Raw genomic sequence first — 17,817 nt, 5'->3', positions numbered from 1 at the left:
TTTCCAATGGTTCGGTCTGTCTATTTACAGGACCCGAAGTCAATTCCTTGCCATCAACAGCTCTGACGGTTTCTGGGTGATCCTTAAACAAAGACTTAAAACCTAACTGGAGAAAGAAATGGGAATCTATAAAATTTCCTGTAGCTCCGGAATCTATAATGGCTTCTACTTTTCTAGTGTGAGATTCTGGAAGCAGACCCCGAAGTTCTACTAGAATAGAAAAGTGTCTACAACCGATGGGAGGAAGAGTTGAGGCCAAACTAGAGAATAAACCCGATAAACTGACTTCTCCCTTTACCGAGTTTTCTAGTTTTCCGACTTTTCCTGTGTGATAGCTAAGTCAGATGATTTGGTCTTAAACTTATTTGGTCGTGTGGGGCATTCCTTTACAAAGTGTCCTGTCTTTCCACAATAAAGGCACTGATTTAATCGTCGCCTCTTTTCCTTCTCCTCCTTTGATAAAGGACCACGGATAGAACCTATTTGCATAGGTTCTACCGAATCAGTTTTTGAACTAGTTTCTCGGTTAGATGTGGATCTTTCCTTAAAGAAAACTACCTTATGCTCTGACTTCCCTCTTTCTCCTTTTCTCTCAGAAATGCGATGATTCAACTTAACCACTAAGTCGATGAAAGCACTTATGTCTTCTGGAGGCTCTAAAATTTGAGTTATCATATCCTTTAATTCGTCCCTTAATCCTCTGTAGAAGATAGAGACTCTTTTGTCGTACGGCCAATCTGCCTCCAAAACCAAACGGTTAAAGGTAGATATATAATGCAACAAATCAGAAGAACCTTGCTTTAATCCTAAAAGCTCATTGTCCGCTGACTGAACAAAAAGATGTTTTGCAAACATCTTCTTTAAAGCCCTCTCAAAATCTTTAAAGTTATACAAGATTCGATCATCATTTTCCACTAAAGGGACAGACCAAAGAGCTGCGTCTCCACCCATATAGGATAACATAAATGCTACTCTGGAGGAATCATCTGGAAAGGCTGAAGTCTTAGCTATAAAGTGTAAGTGGCATTGTTGTAAGAACACTGAGAATTTGTTACAATCCCCATAAAACCTCTCAGGTGGGGCTAAGGGGGTGGGAACCGGAGTTACCACTTGTATTTGTGTTGTGGAATCTGAACTAGAAGATGAACCCTGAAAAGTGGTTGGTTTCAAGACTGACTTCTGCTGAATTGAGTCTTGGAGAGAGGACAAATCTCTACGTAACGCAGCGTTATCCTGTCTTATTGCGTCTAAAACTGTGGCCAAATCCTGCATGTTGATTTGATCCATTGCGTCTGGGCGAAATTATCAACGTGGGCTTTGCTTTCTGTCAAACAATCCACGTCGTCCCTTACCTTGCCTTGGCTGAAGCCCTCTTGGATGACGCAGATGATTTCGCAGAGACGCAAGGGACCAACTTCCCTAATCACTAACTAAAGCTTACTGATTCTGAAAATTAACAGCAAGGTTTAAACTAGGAATTAGGGAGGAGGGCCGGTACTGGACGTTGAAGTGTAGACTTTAGTTCTTGCTGTCGACCTGCGAAGCAACACGCACCAAAGACTTTAGTATTCAGGTCAAAAAGATATTTCTCCTAACTATTCTGTGGCCTTTTAACTATTCTTATCTACTTTGTTAGAATACCTAAATTAGTGTGGGGGGTCTTGAAGTTCCCCTACCTGCGATCAGTAAGTTGTTGGCTTTCGTCCAGTATTTCTTTCTTTGATTGAGATGATGAAGTCGTCAGACGTCCTCTAGGATTAGTGGTCAGCTTGTAGGATATCAGCTTGTATTGTCAAGTTGTAGAAAGCTAAACATAAAGGAAGAATTACTTTACATTCTTTAAAAGTCTCTTTGCAAACCTTCCTATCTATTCCTATCACTTACTTGAAATTAACTTCTTGCTTCTTTGTCTTGGGATTCGTGCATTTCCTCTAGTTCAACAAAAGATAAGCATAGACCAAAAAGAACACAAAATCCTATATGTCTTTCTTCAATCACCTTACTTTAGGCACAAAATCTAAAACCACATTCTTAAATTATTCCTCTGAGTATTACATACATGAACAGTAAACAAATGTTCCTCCAAAATCAAAGATGCGTTCTTTAACTTAAAATTAGAAATGTCCAAAGTCTCTTTCTTGCATTTTCTTCTGCTAATTAAATGTTCCAAAAATTCTGTTGACCTTTCTTGCGAAGGGCGCCTTTAAACAATGAAAGTACTTAGCTTTCTAAATCTTGTCTTTCAGGATTCTTGTTCCGAAATGAGAAGAACCGCTTCGGAGTTCTGCCAGAATCGAAACGCCATCAGGTAAGTTCCACCTCCAGACGCGACCTTCACCAGAGGAAATCAGAAGGCAAAGCGCCTTCTAGAAGGCTGGGTGCGGTTTAAGTACAGGACCGCACCCAGCCGCTCCCAGTTACGCATTTAGAACGTGCGTGAAGACGTAGTCTTCAATCCCCTTCGGACGCGCACCAAAAAGGAGTGTGCGAGGGATGCGGGGAGAGAAATCATAAGACCTTCGCTGGGCAAAGTCTCCGTTGTATCAAACGCTAAGTCCAAACCTCTGAAATACTGCACATTCAAACCACAAAAACCAACGCAAGGCACAGTAACAGCAAAATTGACAATAATAGTATATGTTATAAGGCATGAATCACAAAAGTATGAACACACCTAATCACACTGACAATGAAGCGTGCGGGGCGCACGGGACAGGGGTGGGTTTCAATAAGGGAAACACTACACATGTCTTCAGGACATGTGTATTACATGAAGGGGTATGCAGAACCATGACAGCCTCAGCCCAACCCTCAGGTGATCAGTCGGGGTCACATTTTGTGTACTGGGAGAACGACCTCCTGTATAGCGAGCCTAAGGCTGCTGAGCCTGGGTCAGCCCGTGTGCTGGTGGTACCCCAGCGCTCTAGAGCCTTCCTACTGGGTTTGGCTCATGACGTTCCGTTAGCTGGTCATCTGGGGCAGGACAAGACCTATGACAGGCTTGTCACCCATTTTTATTGGCCTCAGATGCGTAAGGATGTAGACATCCATTGCAAGACTTGTCACACTTGCCAGGCAAGTGGGAAAAGCGGAAGGAAGCAGAAGGCTCCCCTCCAACCTTTTCCGGTGGTCAGTACCCCCTTTGACCGGGTGGGGATTGACATTGTTGGGCCCCTGGACCCCAAGACAGCCCTGGGCAACAGGTTTATCCTGGTCTTGGTGGACCATGCCACACGGTACCCGGAAGCCATTCCTCTCCGAACAGTGACGGCCCCCGTGGTGGGACGGGCACTGATGGGTGTTTTCTCCCGGATGGGGTTCCCCAGAGAGGTGGTGTCAGACCGAGTCACCAACTTCATTTCGAACTATATGAAGTCTCTGTGGAAGGAGTGTGGGGTAACCTACAAGTTCACCACTCCTTACCACCCTCAAGGAAATGGGCTGGTTGAGAGATTCAACCGGACCCTGAAAGGCATGATCATGGGTCTTGAAGAACCAATGAGGCGGAAATGGGACGTCCTCCTGCCATGCCTGTTGTTTGCTTACCGAGAGGTGCCGCAGAAGTCTCTAGGGTTCAGCCCCTTTGAGCTTTTGTACGGTCACCCGGTAAGAGGGCCTTTGAGTCTGGTCAAGGAAGGCTGGGAGCAATCTCCCAGGAAACCTCCCCAGGATGTATACAGCTACATGCTGGCCTTTCGGAACCAGACTCGGCGCTTCAGAGAACTTGCTCAGGCAAATCTGGAAGCCAGCCAGGAGGAGATGAAGCGATGGTACGACCGGAATGCCACTCTGGTAGAGCTTCAGCCTGGTCAAGAAGTGTGGGTCATGTCCCCTGTGGAACCTTGTACGCTCAAGGACAGGTGGACTGGACCGTTTAAGGTTGTGGAGAAGAAGAGCGATGTCACCTACTTGGTGGACTTGAAATCTCCCAGGAACCCCTTGCGGGTCCTGCATGTCAACCGTTTGAAGCCCCACTTAGAAAGGTCCGAAGTGGGCATGCTCCTAGCTACAGATGCTGGAATGGAGGAGGAGAGTGAGCCTCTTCCTGACCTCCTGTGTGCTAAAGAGCAAGATGGGTCAGTGGATGGTGTGGTCCTCTCTGACACACTGACCCTTGAGCAGAAACAGGATTGTCGCCACCTGTTGGGACAATTCCCGGATCTGTTTTCCTTGGTTCCGGGTGTCACTCATTGGTGTGTCCATGACGTTGACACCGGAGACAGCCCTCCTGTGAAGCACAAGGCTTACAGGGTGACTGACAAGGTTCGAGCATACATTAAGGAGGAGGTCTTCAAAATGTTTGCGTTAGGGGTGGTTGAGTCCTCTAGCAGTCCTTGGGCCAGCCCAGTGGTCTTGGTCCCGAAGGCTGCAGCGCCTGGTGCTTCACCGGAACTCCGGTTCTGTGTGGATTACCGAGGACTCAATTCGGTCACGAAGACTGACGCGCACCCCATCCCCAGAGCTGATGAGCTCATAGATCGGTTGGGGGCTGCCCGGTACCTTAGTACGTTTGATCTAACGTCTGGGTACTGGCAGATCGCCTTGACTGATGGGGCAAAGGAGAGGTCCGCATTCTCCACACCAGATGGGCTATACCAGTTCCGGGTGATGCCCTTTGGGATGAAGAATGCCCGTGCCACCTTCCAGAGGTTGGTCAACCAGGTCTTGGCTGGACTGGAGGATTTCAGTGCCGCCTACCTGGACGACATCGCAGTGTTCAGCGCCAGCTGGGAGGAACACTTGCGCCACCTCCAGGAAGTGTTGTTGGCCCTGCGCAGAGCAGGCCTCACAATCAAAGCCAGTAAGTGCCAGATTGGGCAGGGTTCGGTGGTGTACTTGGGGCACCAAGTAGGGAGCGGCAAGGTTGCCCCCCTGCAACCCAAGATTGAAACCATCCTGGCTTGGGCGCCGCCCAAAACCCAAACTCAGGGGAGAGCCTTCTTAGGACTCACGGGTTATTACAGGAGGTTTGTCAAGGATTACGGCAACATTGTGCACCCCTTGACTTCGCTGACTTCCAGGAAGCAGCCACGAAACGTGATCTGGACTGATGCCTGTCAAACGGCCTTCGACACCCTGAAAACTGCAATGTGCACAGCACCTATACTCCAGGCACCCGACTTCTCGAAATAATTTATTGTCCAGACGGACGCTTCAGAGCATGGCGTGGGGGCTGTTCTAGCTCAGGTAAATGAAGAGGGCCGAGACTTGCCTGTAGCCTTCATCAGTAGGAGGTTACTTCCCAGAGAAACGAGGTGGAGTGCGATAGAGAGAGAAGCATTTGCTGTGGTCTGGGCGCTGAAGAAGTTGAGACCCTACCTGTTTGGGACTCACTTCCGGGTTCAGACAGACCACAGGCCCCTCAGATGGTTGATGCAGATGAGGGGTGAGAATCCGAAACTGTTGAGGTGGTCCATTTCCCTACAGGGGATGGACTTTACGGTGGAACACCGCCCTGGTACAGATCACGCCAATGCTGATAGTCTGTCCAGATTTTTCTGCCTTAGTGAAGAGGACTCCCTAGGTCAAGGGTAGTTCTCCCCACATTTCAGCTGGAGGGGACACGTGTTAGACCTGACATCATTGGCTTGAGTCTCTCCTCCATTTTTTCTGTTTGCCTCCACTGTTTTACGATGTTTTGCTGGTATATGCTTTGGGCGCTGTGCCACTGCTGATCAGTGCCACAGTGCAAGTGCTCCCTATGTTAAATTGATGTATCTATTGTATCCATGTTTGGCCTATTTGGTTTACTGTCAGTCCCTAGTCTAGTGCACCAGGAGTGACGGGGCTTGTAAATACAAATGCCGCTCGTGGGCTCGCAGCACGTGTTGTGCCACCCACAGGAGCGGTCTCGTAAAAGAATGTCTACGGGTCGGTCATTGCGAGACCCACGTGCAGCCTAGTGCTGTCACGCAGGCTGCGCAAGTATACCTACTTGCCAGCCCCTCAAACCTTCCCTTGACTTCATGTTAGTCACCCATATGGTAGGCCCGCGGGCAGGGTGCATTGTAAGTATAAGGTAGGACACGCCTGACCAAGTTGGCATGTCCTAATAGTGAATTACCGCCATCTTCGTTCTTCACTATTGCGAGGTAGCCTGCTCTCCGTTGGTTAGAATGGGCCGCCGGGATTATTAACGGTATGATCCTAGCTGGCTCGGGGAGCATGGTGCAATGTCGAGTTTGGTATCCCTGAACTCGGGGTTTAATTACGCATCCGTTGGTGTGGATGGTTTTTGGACTCTGGGTTTGAAAATAGCACTTTTAGAAAGTGTCTATTTTCTTGTCTAACCATATCTGGTTTCTGCTGGTCTTGCGTGTGTGTGACAGGAGCTGGGTGGCTCCACAGGTCTGGATGAGTCAGTGTGGGATGAGTGGGACATTTGCGTTGAGAGTAGGGGGAGAGTAGTTGCTGATAGCCTGCCCTGCCTGACACAATGCTGGCTCCACCTCCTGCCAAGCGGCTGATGGCTCTGTGCCTGCCATGGACGATCCTAGCCCCACCTCCTGCCAGGAGGCCGATAGCTCTGCTCCTGCCAGTGTCAATGCTGGCTCCACCTCCTGCTGGGCGTCTGAGGACCCAGCCCTGCGCAAGGAATAGGCCAGGTGCTTCTGCCTGGCTCCACCCACAACAGACCCAGGATGTTGGGAAATTCCCCTGCATGGACAAAGGGATCAAAGCCGAAAAGGGGTATAAGAGAAGGACCCCTGAACCAAGAATTTAGATCACTTCTGACAAGGAACCCTGTAACCAAGGACAAGAGGCCTGCTGATCTGAGGACTTGCCTAGCCCTTCTGCCAGTGTGCTGTTTGCTGGGGGGAATCCTGCAGTGCTTCTTTATTTTTGCCAAGGAACCAGGAGAGAGGAACTGTGTGTGTACTCTCACGCTTGCTAAGAAAATCTCCAAGGACTGGAAGAGTGCCAGTCTCCTGCTGAAGTCACAGGGCTAAAGGACTTCATCTGCTTAAAGTGCTATTTGCTGGAACCTGTGAATCCAGCACCTCTGAAAGAGCCAGCAATCTCGACGCCGACGGATGTCGCCGAATCCAGCTCGACACCGTGAGTGACGGCTCAAGTGTCCCGCTTCCTCGACGCCGGCCGCCGGGCCCGATCGACGCCAGCAGCAATGCCAGTGAGTAGTGAGTTCGGCTCCAGCTCCAAGGGACCTCGTGTCTGCACCGCTGCTGATCGCATTGCCCTCGTGCCCTCTCGACGCCGTGAGCGCTGCTCACACTTTGCAACAGCATCATCGACAACGACGCCTGCTGAGGCCTGATCGACTCCGAAGACGCGACGCCGGATTGCTCGACGCCGCTGATCATCGTGTGCTTCCTTTTCCAAGGTACTGTGTTGTTGGGAGTCCGAGTGACTCCGGGCTCGATGTAGCGCTCCTCGCGGTCGACGCCGAACCTTTGGATTAACTTTGCCTTGACGTCGTGTAGCCCCCGTGTGGGTTACCCTGTTGCTAAGAACTGTGTTTCCAAGAAGAAGATTTGCTTTGATACTAAAGACTTTGTGCTAAAGAAGAAACTACCTTTGAACTATCCTTTTTCCCTTCTCAGAGTATTTATTAAGATTGTGTACATTTTTGTCGTTATTTGGTCTTGTGCTAAGCCTTATGTAAAAATCCTTATTTTTATAATACTACTGTGTCGTGTCCATTTGTAGTGTATTCACTTTATTACTGTATGTGGTCATAATTGCTTAACACACAGCCTCTGAGATAAGCCTGTCTGCTCTGCCAAGCTACCAAGGGGGTGAGCAGGGGTTATCTTAGGGTGTGATCCCCTTGCCCTGACTAGAAAAGGTGTGTCCCTATTTGTCAGAAGTGTCTACCTCTGCCAACTAGAGACAGCCGGTTCTAACACCGGGGAAGAACCATAACATTTTGGAGGTCCAAGATGGCGGACTAACGCCGCCAGAGCGGAGAACGACGGCTGAGGGTTCGGGCATGCTTGCTGTGGCTCACTGTTCTTTAATCGGCCAGGTTCTAATTTGAACGTTCTTTTCAGAAATATTGCTTCGGGACAAGCGGAGTAGTGGCGGAGAAAGTTATTTGCGGTTGAGCAACGACTGAGTGAGAGTGCCTTACTGGCTTTCTGAAATCAGAGAAAGGAGGGGTTTGGCCCTGTGGGAAAGAGGGTAGGTTGGGCCTATTGAAGTACCAAAGGGGGGAATTTTACCTATGCCTTTATTAGCAATTGTGAAAAAACAATTAATGCTAAACAAAGGGAAAACTACTATTAATTAGTTCACCCAGACATTTAATTTATGTCATTTACTTTTTTTTAATTATGTATTTAAACATTTAAAGACAGGGAGAGTACACTATCAACTTCACATTGAGCCAACCATCATTATTTGAAAGAAAAAAGAAAAACAATGTATACAATGAATGTGTAGAAACAAATAAACATACAATACAAATGTGCATTTAAAAATATTGTCAGTTGTCATTAAACAGTTTCCAGAAAAACAGTACACAAAAACACTGTCATTAACCCATACATTGAATTTCAGGGGGTAAACCTTATTCACTACCACCCGTGGGAAATAAACTAATGGTAACGACTAAATAATCAAGACCAGCTTGACGTTTTAAGTCTTTTATTTTTAAAGTTTCAAAGCTTCAAAATCTTTATTAGCTCATTTATTAATTTCAAGCATTTTTATTTAATCGGTTTTATTCTTTAATTATTGGCTCAAAGGACTGGCACTTCAACATTGCATAGAATAACGAATTAAAGAAAACATCAACCCTATTCCCTATGTTAGCTTTCTGACCTGAAAAGGGAAACAATTTTATTAAGCAATATACCTTACGTGTCCAAAGGAAAACGGACAGCACATCGCCCTCAGGAAACAGTCAGCCCCGCTCCCCTCAAGAGGCCAGATTTTTTTACCTTTCTTACTCACTAATCTAACTAGAAACAATATTTTTTAAAGAAAGCAGCAACCTAATTGGTTGACATCCATCAGACCACCGAGAGGCCAACGCATCAGTCTCTGTGACATCATTATGTCATTGTCCATTGGCACGAAGCAACATTGGCTTCCCAAAGTTGTAACTTTTAACTAAAGTTCATATTCGTTTCCTCCAGGATTTTAGCCATGCTGCCTCTACACGCTTCCTTGGCCTTGACGTTTTTACTTTCGGAGCTTGATGTACAAGCTAGCAATTACACAGCAAGTAATACCATAAGTGAGAGGTAACATATTGTAGGTAACCCCTCTGAAACAGAAGCAGGCAGCTTCACACAGACATAACAATCTTTAACGTTCATTACTTTAACATATTCAGACAGAAGCCTTGAAAATGAATTGCTTGAGAAATCTCCAACAGATCTATCTTGATGAATCTCTGGATTATGCTCAATAACTCTGCTAGACTTGCCAGCATGTTTCTCATGTTTAGTCTCTGCCTTACTTGTTATATTAGTCTTGAGTTTTTGCTTATCAATACCAAAAGGAGAAACCACAGCTAATATTAACCAAACTAAAATTAATAAAACCACACAAATTGAAGACATTTTGCAACATCTTCTCAGTATTGAACACCTTGAAGTATCTGATCTAGGCATTCTGAAAAACGATCAAGATTGAAAATTGAAAAACAAAAATTTAAAATAATGTGAATTAACTAAAATGTGAGTAAACTATAAAACTATAAACTATATCCCCCCTTTTAAATGTTTTTTTTAGAATAAAACCCTAAACAGCTTTTCTTCGACCTTGTGTCACATAAATATGTGCTTTCCAACTAAACACAATTTCTTCGACCTAAAGTCACCTAACACATTTTCTTCAGCCTTATGCCAGGAAACAAAACCCTTATCTAAAATTTAAACAATATCAATCTTTGTCACTGAGTTCTTCCAAATCTTCCTGACTACTGCTTTCCACCTCTACAATTGGTGGTATTATGATATAGGTCCACTCTGGGGACTTATACTTTTGGTTTGGCTTTATTACTCTTTTTGTCTTTCGAGTGATCACTTCAATCTTTTTATTTTCGTTTTTCTTATCAGAATCACCTCCCTGACTAGAAACCTCGTTGATCTGCTCTTTTGATTTCTTCACAAGTTTGAATTTCAAAATATCTTCAGGCCAAATATCTCCTTTCCTCAGGATCTTTTTCTTTGGCACGTTTTCATTACATTCAGCTTTCCAAGCTCTTTTTCTGAATTTTCTTATTTCAGATTCTTCATCACCCTCATCAGTGTCTCTATCTGAGACTTCAAATCTGTACCTAGGAACTTCTTTACTCGCCAGCTTCATTCCATTAGGAACAATATCCTTACAGCTGGTACTTGGTAATTCTTCCTCTTCTTCAGGAATCACCTTCAGCTTCCCAGTTTCAGGCTTCTTGCTCCTGCACACAGAGTTACTTCTTTGCTTTTCAATACTCTCCTGGATTAGATTTTTGTCTTTGTCAGAATCTTCTGCTCCTGAATCTCCCTTTTCTTTTTGAGATTCTTTTTCTAGCAGGTCTTCATCAACACCTCGATCTCCAGTTTCGATATTCAGATCTTCTTCATTCAAGTTCTGATTCTCATCTAGATTTTCTTGATGTTGATTTTCTTGTTGATCATCAGACTTGGGATCTTCTGGATCTCCTTCTGAATCTGAATCAGTTGTCACTTCACTGTCTTCGTCAGGATTTTCAGGAGGTGGTACACAAATTGTGTGGCTCGCATGCACCCACCTTTTCAGCCCTTTGCACTTGACAGCATTTGTTGTGACAAATCATTTGCTTTGCTTTTTGCCACCTTGGTACTAAACAGTTTCTTCTCCGATGTACTTTAGTCCTCACCCAGTCTCCAGGCAACAAATCATGCGCTTGCACTTTCTCCTTTGAGATTACATCTGTTCCCACCTGATGAAATACAGAATTAACTACATCAGAAAGATTCTGACAGTATTCAATGCTTGCACTATCATTAATACTCAATAATTTGCCAACTGGAACAAATGCTTGCCTCATTACTCTACCCATTACAATATCATGGGGACTAAGGCCTGACTTTTTCTCAGGAGTACTCCTTAATGACATCAGAACTAGTGGAAGAGCATCTGTCCACTTTACTCCTGTAGCTAGACACATTTTTGAAATTCTGTTTTTGATAGTTCCATTTATCTGTTCAACAACACCTGATGCTTCTGGTCTGTATGCACAATGCAGCTTTTGCTCAATATTTAAAGCTTCACAAATCAGTTTCATCAATCTGTTTTCAAAATGGGTTCCGCAATCACTTTCAATGGTCACTGGAAATCCGTACCTAGGTATGATCTCCCTCAAAAGCAATTTTGCCACAGTGACTGAGTCATTGTGACGAGTTGGGAAAGCTTCCACCCATCTTGAAAACAGACAAACAAACACAAGCACATATTTTAGCCTGTTGTGCAACGGCATTTCAATGAAATTCATCTGTAATCTGGTAAAAGGACCACCCTCCTGTCCTATGGCTCCCATGCTTACAACAGTTTTCCTATTTGGATTCATCTGTTGACAGGTCAAACATCTTTGGCAAAGTGACTCTGCAATAATCCTAAATTTTGAATTGAACCATGTTTCTCTGAATAGCCTAATCATTGAATCTCTTCCTAAATGCCCTGGACCATGATACATCCGTGCCATGTCAGCAATCATGCAATTTGGCATTACAGGCCTTCCATCTTTGTAAACCCAAACTCCATCTTCCTCTCGCTGTAAGCATCATGCCGTTAACCATGAATTTTTCTCTTCATCTTCTGCCTCATCTTGTAATTCTTTTACCTCCTGCCATGTTTCAACTACAGAAATTAGCATGAGAGAATTCAACATGTGACTTTTGTCTTTTTCCCGATTGATTGAATAATTGTTCTTTGCGCAGTACTTTGCAATTTCGTCTGCGTATGCATTTCCTTTAGTGATGTAATCATCACTTTTCTTATGAGCTGCACATTTGACAACAGCAATTTGCTCTGGTAACTGAATGCCATCAATCAATCTCTTGATCAATTTTGCATTTCTGATTACCGTACCTGCAGAGGTTAAATAACCTCTTTGAGACCATAGCTGTCCATAGTCATGAACTACGCCATATCCATACTGACTATCAGTCACTATGGTTACCCTTTTGCCAGCTGCTTTTTCACAAGCTCGAATTAGACCAATTAGCTCTGCAATTTGAGTAGAACAAATTCCATGAAGAGGTGAACCTTCAACAACATCCGAAACTGTACACACAGAAAATGCTGCTCTCAGAATCTCTTCATCAGTTCTCAAACAAGACCCATCCACAAAGTACACTAAGTCTGATTCAGGCAAAGGAACATCTTTTATGTCCTGACGTGGTTTTGTACAGTAATCTACAACATCCAGGCATTCATGATCAATGTCATTTTCATTATTTACCTCAGTAACGACTCCATCTGGCAATAGTGTGGAGGGATTCAAGTTCACGCATCTCGCAATTGACACGTTATCTGATCCCAAAATTGTTTTCTCATATTTTGTCAGTCTGCTACTTGTCAAATGTTGAGTTTTACTTCTGGTAAGAAGAATTTCAACTGAATGAGGTACATATACTTTTACAGGAAATCCCATAATGATACCCTCACTTTGTTCAAGACTTATACTTGTTGCAGCCACTGCTTTTAAGCAACCTGGCAAAGCTTTTGCAACAGGATCCAAAACAGCTGAGAAATATGCAATTGGCTTTCTCAATTTACCATGTCTCTGAATCAACACGGACAATGCACATCCTTCCCTTTCACTGCAGTACAGTTCAAATTATTTCTCATAATCTGGCATACCCAGAGCTGGAGCTTCACATAAGCTTCTTTTTAATTGTTCAAAAGCCTCCAGTTCAATTTTTGACAATTTAATTGGATCTTTTATGCCAGCTTTTGTTAATCTTTGAAGTGGTTTTGCAATTATTGAAAATCCACTAATCCATTGTCGGCAGTAACCAACCATTCCCAGAAACATTCTGACCTGTCTTTGTGTTGTCGGTGGCTGAATTGCTCGAATCATTTTTATTCTTTCAACTGTCACTCTTCTTGTTCCTTTTGCAGTTCTGTGACCAAGATACTTTACTTCTTGTTTACAAAACTGCAATTTTGCAGGTGACACTTTATGTCCCTCATCTGCCAAACGATTTAAAAGAGTAATGGTATCAGTAACACAATTTTCTCATGTTTTTGCTGCCACAAGCAAATCATCAATGTACTGTACCAGTGTGGAATTACCAGGCAATATCAAATCTTCCAGAGTCTTCTTTAATAACTGATTAAAGATAGATGGACTCTCAGTAGACCCTTGTGGGATACGACACCATGCTAGGATGCGATTCTGGAACCTGAAAGCAAAAATTTGCTGGCTTTCTGGATGCAATGGAACTGTAAAGAAGGCATTACACAAGTCAATGACTGTGTACCATTCTGCATCATGCGGAATCTGATAAAGAATTACCGCAGGGTTTGGAACAATTGGGCAGCATGGAACAACAATTTGGTTAATTTTTCTCAAGTCCTGAACAATTCTATATGTTCCGTTTGGCTTTTTAATACCCATAATCGGTGAATTACATGAGCTGCTCTCAATTTCTTTTAGCACACCTTGACTTATGAATTTCTCAATTACAGGAATGACACCTTCAATCGTTTCAGCTTTCATTTTGTATTGAGGAACATTCGGAAAATCGATTCCCTGCTTTACAGTAATTTTTACTGGATCTACATTTTTCATAAGACCCATGTCATTTCCAGTTAGGTCCCAAATTGCTGGATTAACTGGCTTTTTGAGCTCTTCTGGCAAATCATTTTTATCAAAAACAGGAAACAGTAATGTCTTTTCTTCATCAACCATTAACATTGTCAATTTATAAAGCCCATCTTCTTCTGATGTTTGCATTTCAATGCCATCTGGTGAGCAATATATCTCGCAATTCATTTTGCATAATATATCACGACCCAACAGATTCACAGGACTGCTGTCACAAACTAGAAATCTGTGTTTATCTTTGTAGTTCCCTATTTCCACTTTAACTGGTTCTGTTAAACTTGTTTTAATTTGCTGATTAGCTACACCTACAACTTGGATGGACTTCCCAGAGAGAGGAAGATTTTCTATTTCAGCTGATCTAACAGTAGAACGGGTAGCACCTGTATCCACAAGGAAAGTGATATCAACGTCATTCACTTTCCCATTTACAAATGGACCAGACTGATCTACCCCAAGAGTGGGTCCAAGCACACACTCTTCTTCCTCTCTAAGGCACCGTCATGAGTAATCTTCTGATGAATCACTCTCTTCTTTATCTTTTAGCCAAAATTGAGAAGCATTTGACATGTTAACTTTTGACACATTATTTACCAAATTACCTCCACAGAAACCTGTTTCAGGTGAAAATCTCTGAGCATTAGCACTATTAGGCAATGGTGCTTGTGGTACCTGCCTCTGCTGGATTTGGCTCTGCTGTATCTGGCTCTGCTGAATCTGGCTCTGCTGATTTGCTATCTGTCGCTGTAGCTGTCACTGCTGACTTAACTCGTTTAACTGTTGCTGTAGCTGTTGCTGTTGCTGCTGATTTAACTCACACTGCACCTGTGGATTCAATGAATTATTTTTAAAATTTCTGGGCTGGTTTTTACACTCGCGTTTCCAGTGTCCAATCTCACCACAATTAAAACAAGGGAGTTTTTGTTTAAGCTCTTCAACATTTACATTAAATTTAGGCCTGTTATTATTATTAAAATTATTCTTGAATTTGCTTTGATTCTGCTGCTGCATAGAAGCTAACTGCTGTTGTTGCTGCTCTGCTACCTTCACTTGTGCCCACATTGCCTTTTCCTTGAGATTTTTCTGCTTTGCATCTATCTCATCACTGCAATATTTTGCCTTTCTCAGGATGTCATCAACTGAAAGTGATTGCCAGCACATAATCCCGTTTCTAATCATATCGCCAATTTCAGGTCTCAGGCCATAAACAAATCTGTAAATAAAGTGGCTCATGTCCTTTTCACTTAATTTTTCGTAGCCACTGTACTGTTTGAAGGCTAACAGTAACCTCTCATAAAATGAATGAACTGGATCTTTTGGTTCCTGGTTTGTTCTGTCAATTTTAACCCAGTCCACTTCTTTCGGGGGAATTTTCCCTTTCAGCCAGTAAATTACTTTATTATAAATGTCCATGGCATCTTTTGATGGGGCACCTGTAATTGGGTCTCGGGCAGGTTCTTCTTTTGGCCAATCCACAGAAATTTTGCATTCTGTCCAAAGATCTGATGGGACAACAATGTCAAAAAATCCATCCAGATCAATCCACAGAACCTTTGACACTTTTATAAATCTGTCTACCTGTCGATACCACTCAACTGGCTTCTCTCTCAAACGAGGGAAATCATTGGTAAACAACAGAATATCCTGTCTGGACCAAGAAACATGCACATATCCTCCTCCTGCTATTTCCCTCATTGGAAATTCTGAAACCACTTTGTTTCTCAACCTTTTATCCTGTTCTTTATTCTTTGACCATTTTATTCTCCATTTACCTAATTCGCCTAATTTTCTGAGAAAACGTATTAATTCTTTTATATGGGCCATTCTTCCAGCAGTATTGAGATTGTCAATATCTCTTTCAGAAAAATCCACTCTGTAGTGTTTCTGTAAATCTTTCTGTTTACTCAAATCAATTTCTAATTCAGCAGCCATTTCTTCCAGTTGTTCATACCTGTTTTTCGTTTTCCACTGAATACTTTTGCAGATAAAAAGAAGTTCATCATCCTAATATAATTTCAAATTGTCAGTACCAATTGTGCCAACAATTAATTCCTCCAAATCAGCTTTTAATTTTGCAACATCAAGCTTTTTATAATCAGGAGCTTCAGGGGACAATGCATTTTGGGATAAATCTATTCTGTTTAAACTTTTCTCTGACAGACCTGAATCTGATTCTGCCACAGATGGTGTTTGCGAACCTGACAGACTTCCATTTAAAGTTAAATTTGGCATCATAGATTTTTCCCTATGTATCTCTGAAAGTTCCGAATAAAATCTCTCAGCCACTTTTTGAATCTCTGCATTTAATGGAACTGTCAAGGCAGAATGTCTATTTTCTCCTTGATCGAAAACTGGTACCACAGGACCAATAGTTACTGGTACTGTCACTGCTTCCATGCTTTTTGTCAATTGTTGAATTAAATCTTCCTTCGCTTTATTGTAACTAGAAATTTCCGGAATGTCAGCAGTTATTCTTTCCTGATTTCTTACAAAATTATTTTCCTGTTGGGGAAATCTATTTTCTCTAGGAGTACTACAATTATTATTTGACCCTACTCTTTCAGGTAATTTTAAAAATCAGGGAGAACCTTCCTTAGTTTCCCTAGGAGGTGCACTTGGAGAAGTTCCTGTAGAAACTCTTGGGGTAGATTGAGAACCTGCTTGATAAGGTGGCGGTTTGCGTTTATAGAATAAATATCTTCAAAAACTGCATCATCTAATTCCTCATCAAGTCTTTTTCCAGCTTTCTTTTGTTCTAGATCTTCAGTAATCATTATTCTCACTGGATACAGACCATCATACATGTCTGCCTTTCTCCAGCGTCTCACTTTGTCTTCATGTGTTTCTCTATTTAGAATATACTTGGAATTTCTAGGTGCCAAGCATTTGCTTTCACGCTCAAGTTCCATCATCTCAACCTCCCATTCAACTAATGCCTCAAATTGTGTAGGTCTAGGCTTCGGCACAAGATCCATCATTTTTCCTCTCAAGTTTCTCAAAACTTTCATATTAAATGACCCATCTTCTGGCCAGGCTAATACGCCATCATTTTTAGTGTAATGCATCCAATTGTCAAACCAAATTACAGTATGATAGCCATATTCGCCTTCCATATAGGCTGCGGGTGTTTTGTACTTATGAAGTAATTTACCACCACGCGTTTCAATTTTCTTGTCAGGTTTAAAATAATTTTTCACTTTCTGACACCATGAAGGCTTCTTTATCTCACTATCGTTCCAATAACTCATGTTTTAAATCAAAATCGTTTATTCAGTAAGCTTCAAAATATTCTCTTGGTGTTCCGCTATTCTAGCCAATCCGTGCGCGAAAGACACCAACAAGCCAATCAGGTTAAGCCACGTCACCACCTTGTTCCACCAATAGAAATACAGTATTCAGAACTGACCAATCTGGTACCAGCTCGTCACTGTCACGTGAACCAATCAGTGCGCTTTCTGTGACGTATGTTAGCCAATCACAGCGCGAACCGAAATGACGTATGCTGCCGCTGCAGCTTCTCTGCGTGTTACTCCGTAAACTCACCCCTCCTTCACAAAACTTTTTCACGACGCCATTTTAAACAATACTTTCCAATGAATTTTAATTAGTAACTACAAATAAACAAACCACTTGTCTGTTTCGCTAATAAAGTGATAGTTTTTCAAACATTCAGAACTCTCTCTCTCCGCATAAAATAGACGACGCTATTGCTATATGATCATTCGCGCATTCATACGAAAACCCTAATCATACACTCACGAGATCTTGGCAGGACTTGAACCAACCACAGAAAACGTCAAACGGTAATAAGAATAGACAACGCTATCTTACCCTTCTCTCAAGCTTGGATAAATCCTATTACTCTTTTCACAACATTTTTTAAAACAGGTTCACCAGGTCCCTATGCTTATTGCTACGATTTTATAGGCAATCCACACTATAACATTCAACCAGTCACATCTAAGGTCCCTAAACTTGTGTTGTACGTCCACAACATGTGATATATTCTATTCAGCAAATTTTGAAACAGAATAAATGCACTGTGTAACTCT

This window comes from Lissotriton vulgaris, unplaced genomic scaffold, assembly GCF_964263255.1.
Source record: "Lissotriton vulgaris unplaced genomic scaffold, aLisVul1.2 SCAFFOLD_533, whole genome shotgun sequence".
NCBI classification, from domain to species: domain Eukaryota; kingdom Metazoa; phylum Chordata; class Amphibia; order Caudata; family Salamandridae; genus Lissotriton; species Lissotriton vulgaris.
Note: the sequence above shows the minus strand (reverse complement) of the source record.